Raw genomic sequence first — 6,387 nt, 5'->3', positions numbered from 1 at the left:
TTGAACACTCCTCTGATTTATTGATTTTTCTTCTTTTGTGGAGCTTTTTTGGAGGCTGAATTTGAAGATGACATTTTTAGTGAGCTTGGACCAAGCAGCCCCCAAACCTTATCCTGTGAGTGCTTTGTAAAGTGCCCAAGGATGAAAGCTCTCTCATAGATGTGTACACCGTAAAGCCGTCAGGGGGGATCATGCTGCAGCACTGTGCCAACTTGTCCTCACCGCATGGCTGCAGTGCACTGCACAGTGTAGGGTAGCCTCTTACTGTAAGTAGCATTCATGATGTGGAATTAACAACAAAAAAAAGTCCAAAAAAGTTCAGTCATCTAAGACAATGACATAAAGAAAAACCTAGTGAGATCTGGATTTTTGAAGTATTTTGGTTTTGTGTTTGCAGATGTAAACATCATATCCCATATCCCAATTTCAGAATCCCGGATAAGCCTTTATCCCGGTTTTGAGAAAGCTGGTTATGCTAGCTGGAGTACTCCGAGAGTTGTTGTACAGTATACAGGGGAATCAGTTCTTTAATCAAGAAAGAACTCGCACACCAACGTTGCCGATGCAAATTTTAATCCAACCAGTGATGAAAAGTGCTACCAATGTGCAAAACGTTTTTGGCCCCATGCAGACCATCATCAGTGCAAAGGCTTCTCTGTGTACTCATGTAAATACCATAACCTGAATATCAGGATAAGCGTCATAATTGGGATACTGAAGTGCAGTCAATGTGTGTGTGTGTGCGAGAGAGAGATTTATCATACCAACCAACATGTCTACCCTGCCCCATCTCAAATAAACACACACTATCTTTTTCTATCGGTTTCTCTGTGCTTGTGTACTCTCGACCTCATCGACCTGTACTCAGTCAGGCCTCCAGTGCTTCAGACAAGAAAAAAAGAGGGCTGGAGTCTCTCTGTCTCTCTCTGTGTGTGTGTGTGTGTGTGTGTGTGTGTGAGAGAGAGAAAGAAAGAAAGAGAGAAGAATGGAGTGGCTCGCCATAAACACAGTGAAAATCGACTTCCTTCTGACCCTTCACCTGTCAATCACATCTCTTTTTTTTAAGATATATGAATGGAACATGTGTACAGAAGGTAAGAGGCAATCTGTGTGTGTGTGTGTGTGTGTGTGTGTGTGTGTGTGAGAGAGAGAGGGGGTGGGGGGGCGGATTTGGTATTGCATGCTCAATCCTTCCATTTTAGTCAAGGCCACTGTATTTCTTTTCTCAAAAACGAGACAGGTTCTTTTTGGCTTATGCAACAAGAAAACACCTTCAAGGACTCATACCTTTATGGAGCAACAGGAAAGGTTGTCACCATTCACAATGACAGACACAGTTAGTAGACAGATATTGTTAAAATAGCATAAGACACCAACAGTGGCATTTATCATTATACCACACAGCTAAACAATAGGCAATGCATGAGTGTGTGTGTGTGTGTACTGTATGTATTTGTTTTGTTGAGTATAAGTAAGTATAAGTATATATACTCTTTTGATCCCGTGAGGGAAATTTGGTCTCTGCATTTATCCCAATCCGTGAATTAGTGAAACACACTCAGCACACAGTGAACACACAGGTGAAGCACACACTAATCCCGGCACAGTGAGCTGCCTGCAACAACAGCGGCGCTCGGGGAGCAGTGAGGGGTTAGGTGCCTTGCTCAAGGGCACTTCAGCCGTGCCTACTGGTCGGGGTTCAAACCGGCAACCCTCCGGTTACAAGTCCGAAGCGCTAACCAGTAGGCCACGGCTGCCCCAAAGTATGTGCTGTGGGAGATGGACAGACAGACATTTTTTGTTTCAGGTAAAGATTCAGGGGGAGAGAGATACAGTATTATGACCTCCCACCACTATAGCCATTCCCCTCCTCCTCACACTTATATCGTCACCGTTTCGCTCACTTCAAAACACCGTTTTTCTCTCAAAACTAAGCACACAACAGTGGTCTCAGCCCTCCCTGTAATCAGTCCCAGTCCCCCCCCATACACACACAAACACACACACACACACACACACACACACACACACACACACAAACATCTTCCCTGACAACAGTGAAATCACTGAGCTGTCGGCCCTGGAGGAGCGTGGGCCACTCAGGGAGCAGTGGCAGTGCTGGCTGTAATCATTAGGAGCAGGCGTTAAGGAGCTCGCTAGGCTGCATACGTTTAACATTTGCTGTGATTAGAGAGGAGCTCTACTGTAGGCTGACATTTTAACTTATGTCACACAGCCAGTCCTGTTCCTCTGTGTGGGTCGAGGAAGGTGGTCGCAAAGACAAGGTCATAAGGTCAGTAACCAGGGGGCTCGCACAGGGACAGTATAGTGTCTGTTTTTAATGTGTAAGATAACTTTAAACTGTAAAGATGCACTACTCTATTCTACTGTTCAATGTTAAGTTTGACACTTTGTATGAATGCACTGCCTAAACAAACAAACAAACAAACAAGAAATTGTATGGTCCTGGTCCAGCAGCTGAGGCCCAATTCGGCTACACAGAAAACAGGTCTAATCACATCCGCTTATCGAGCAATAACATTGACTCTGTTTGGACCACTGATTTGATTGGATACTCAATCATTGTTGGTAAAAAAATCTATCTTCATATGCTTTTGAACAAAACAGTAACATACAGACAATGAAACGGAATTTAAAGCAATAGTACTACCAATTTGCGATCCTTGAATCACTGTCAGAATCAGCGTTATCGCTCGACAAGCAGATGTGATTAGACCTGTTTTCCGGTGTAGATAGATAGATAGATAGATACTTTATTGATCCCCAGGGGAAATTCAAGGTGTAGCCTTCTGACGTTTGGCATAAACCTCATTATTATGGTTATATCCGGTGCATTAATGGTTATATCCACTCACCATGATATGTCATCAGTACGGCTGGACCGGATGCCCTCGGAGGGAAGCCCACTGAGTGGGGTCATTACAGCGGTCTAAAAGGGCCATTCGCCAGTACCCTCTGACCAGTCTCCATAGGGTTGCTATCTCATTAGAGTACTAAAAGAAACCATAAGCAAACACACATGCAAATATGCTGATGCATGGGCATGTGCACACACACACACATGCACACGTGCATACACACACACACACACACACACACACACACACACACACACACACACACACACACACACACTTGAGTTGCTTGGACACACATGCTGAGAAACACACATACACAGAGAAGGAGCCAATCAATCATGTCTTGCTGTGAAACACACTTTCACCGACACATACTATATATTCATAAATAGACACATTAACCTCTCTCTTTCTCTATCTCTCTCTCTCTCTCTCTCCCTCTCTCTCCTCTCTCTTTCTCTCTCTCTCTCTCTCTCACACACACACACACACAAAGGGATCAATCAGTCCCATAAAGGGAGAAAGACACACACACACACACACACACATATATACTGTATATACAGTATACACACACACACACACACACACACACACACACACACACACACACACACACACTTCAAGCAGGGATCCTGTCAGAAATAAATCAACATGAGCATGTACCTTCCCCCCAGCCCGCAGACCACATCACTGAGCTGTCAATCATGATAATTCACATTTTATCATCAAGTGGGCAAGGAGCCATCCCACCCCTCACAAACATGTGCACGCGCACACACACACACACACACACACACACAATCACACACACACACACACACACCACCTGTCCTCTTAGCACTGGCTGCTGTGTGTTTACAATCTGTGGACTGACAACTTCCATCATCTAACCGGTTAACTTGGAGACACACAGCAGCAGAAATGAAGTGGGGCAGAGGAGAGGCAACTAAACCTATTGGGGCAGGTCTCTCGGCAGACTGCCCGATCTTTTCCTGTGAGATGTGAGAAAGATGTGAGAAATGTGAGAGTGTCCTGTTCTGGAACTAAGCGGAGAGAGTGAGAAATGTCCTCCACTGAAACTAAGAGGAGAAAGAGAGATGCGTCCTGTTCTGAAACTAAGATAGAGAGAGAGAGATCCTGTTCTGAAACTAAGAGGAGAGAGTGATGTGTCCTGTTCTAAAACTAAGAGGAGAGAGAGAAAGATGTGTCCTGTTCTGAAACTAAGAGGAGAGAGTGATGTGTCCTGTTCTAAAACTAAGAGGAGAGAGAGAAAGATGTGTCCTGTTCTGAAACTAAGAGGAGAGAGTGATGTGTCCTGTTCTAAAACTAAGAGGAGAGAGAAAGAGATGTGTCCTGTTCTGAAACTAAGAGGAGAGAGTGATGTGTCCTGTTCTGAAACTAAGAGGAGAGAGAGATGTGTCCTGTTCTGAAACTAAGAGGAGAGAGTGATGTGTCCTGTTCTGAAACTAAGAGGAGAGAGAGAGAGAGAGAGATGTGTCCTGTTCTGAAACTAAGAGGAGAGAGAGAGAGAGAGAGAGAAAGAGAGAGAGAGGGGCATGTCCTGTTCTGAAACTAGGAGGAGAGAGAGATGTGTCCTGCTTGTCTCACATGCCCCACTTTAATGCCCCCTTGACATTGGCACTGTAGACACGGCAGCAAAAAGACCAGAAGTCATTCATTTCCTATGAAGATTTGCAGACCGCACGCAAATGGGTCCGAAATGTTGCGAACAACTGCGGTGCAAAAAAATTCCAACACTTTCAACAGTCTAGTACAACATCCACTGGGGGAGCATTGCGAACATCAGCTTATTTCAAGTGCCAGTGTAAAAGCGTCATAAGACCTTCACCAGCTGGCCTTGGTACTCACCTGGCTCTGGTATGCAGGTATCCCTTGTCCTGAAAATAATTCTACTATTTGTGCACTCTTACTGTACTTAAGAGACTTAATATAAGGCATGGATTGATCCGATGGTGCTTCACATTTATTCTCTTTTTGATATTATTTTTGGAGCATGCTATTCTAAAGCTACACTGAAAAGTCAAGAGTGGTATTCCGTTTTAGACCATGGTTTAGATATGGTTATGTATCACCCGTCATGATCGCATCTATTTCAGTGATGTTTTACGAGGAGACTTTGAAAGGCTTTTCTACAAGTGGTTTATTCTTCTGAGAGATGACACACAAGCAATCTTTCATTGTGGTGCTAGCATGCCAGGCCACTCACAAAGTTGCACTAGAAGAAGTAATCATTACGGCCAGTACGCTTTATCATCAAGTAGCTGGCTTGCTATTTCCACTTCTTCAAGTACCCCACGATCCTCCGTTCATCCCCAATCTCTATGCTGAGGGGTGTTACCATAGTGACCCTAATGGGAAAAAAGGGGAAAAAAGCCCTGTTGTTGGGGCTGGGAAGATGGGAAGAGGTCGTTCACTTGGAGAAGTGCTCCAACTACCACCAGTTTTGTGTCCCAGTTTTAATTATCCAAAGCTGCTTCCCACTGGATCGGTTTGTTAATTGGGAATTTACAAGACTGTCTCACACAAATGTTTTTTTTCTAATCCAAATAATATAACATAATATGATGTGATGTAATGCTCAAATTTTACCCAAGAATGAAAAAGTTAAATCAGCCAACCAAAAAAAAGCCCTGTTGTTGGGGCTGGGAAGAGGTCGTTCACTAGGGGAAGTAGAAGTGCTCCAATTATCACCAGCCATCTAGTCGCCGTCTGACTGAGGAGAAGAAGAAGAGAGAGAGAGAGAGAGAGAGAGAGAGAGAGAGAGAGAGAGAAAGAGAAAGAGGAAGAGGAGGGTGGCTTTGAAGATAACCAAAGAGCGGAAATGAGTCGTCTGATGTGAGTGCGCTCCTTGTGGGCTCGAAGCGGCTGGCCTCTCTGCAATCAGCAGTGTGGTGCAGGCTGCGAGCTGATTGGTTGTTTGTGAGTTTGTCTCAGACCGAGAGTAATTCAGGAGAACACAGAGCGTGATTAAAACCGCTTGAAATCAGCCTAATTTACACAAAGCTTCTCATCTGGACTGAAGTAATTATACAGCTGGCACACCTTCAGTGGGGTCTCAAGGAGATTTATGATTTGTTTTGAATGGACGTTGAGTCAACCTAGCATGATTTTGGATGTCAACTGGCACATGTGTAACATGAAACTATACATGTTGACAACTGAACTAAAATAGCCCTCAAATGCAGTGTGAAATATCCTGACCATTGATGATCCTTGGTCATTGATAAGTAGACCTATCCTGTTGTGGTCATTGAGACCATTTTATTAGAAAGAGCAGGGATTACAATGCAGCTTGAAGGTTTAATTACATGGCATAAAGATGCACAATTCTTGCAAATATACAATTATATAAAGTCTTGTGATTATTTAAAAGTATTTGGCGTAGCCCCCGTCAGTGGTCCAGGTCTTGTAGTGGCTTGACCAAGCAAATCCCGCCTGGTGTGAGCTGACAGAGTGGAGCTACCCCCTGGATGAGGGCAAAGGG

The sequence above is a fragment of the Alosa pseudoharengus genome, unplaced genomic scaffold, assembly GCF_046254945.1.
Source record: "Alosa pseudoharengus isolate Yale_2024_CS ecotype anadromous, Long Island Sound unplaced genomic scaffold, YU_APseudo_1.1 YU_APseudo_1.1_scf_24, whole genome shotgun sequence".
Lineage (NCBI taxonomy): Eukaryota > Metazoa > Chordata > Actinopteri > Clupeiformes > Clupeidae > Alosa > Alosa pseudoharengus.
This window is presented reverse-complemented; position numbering follows the sequence as displayed.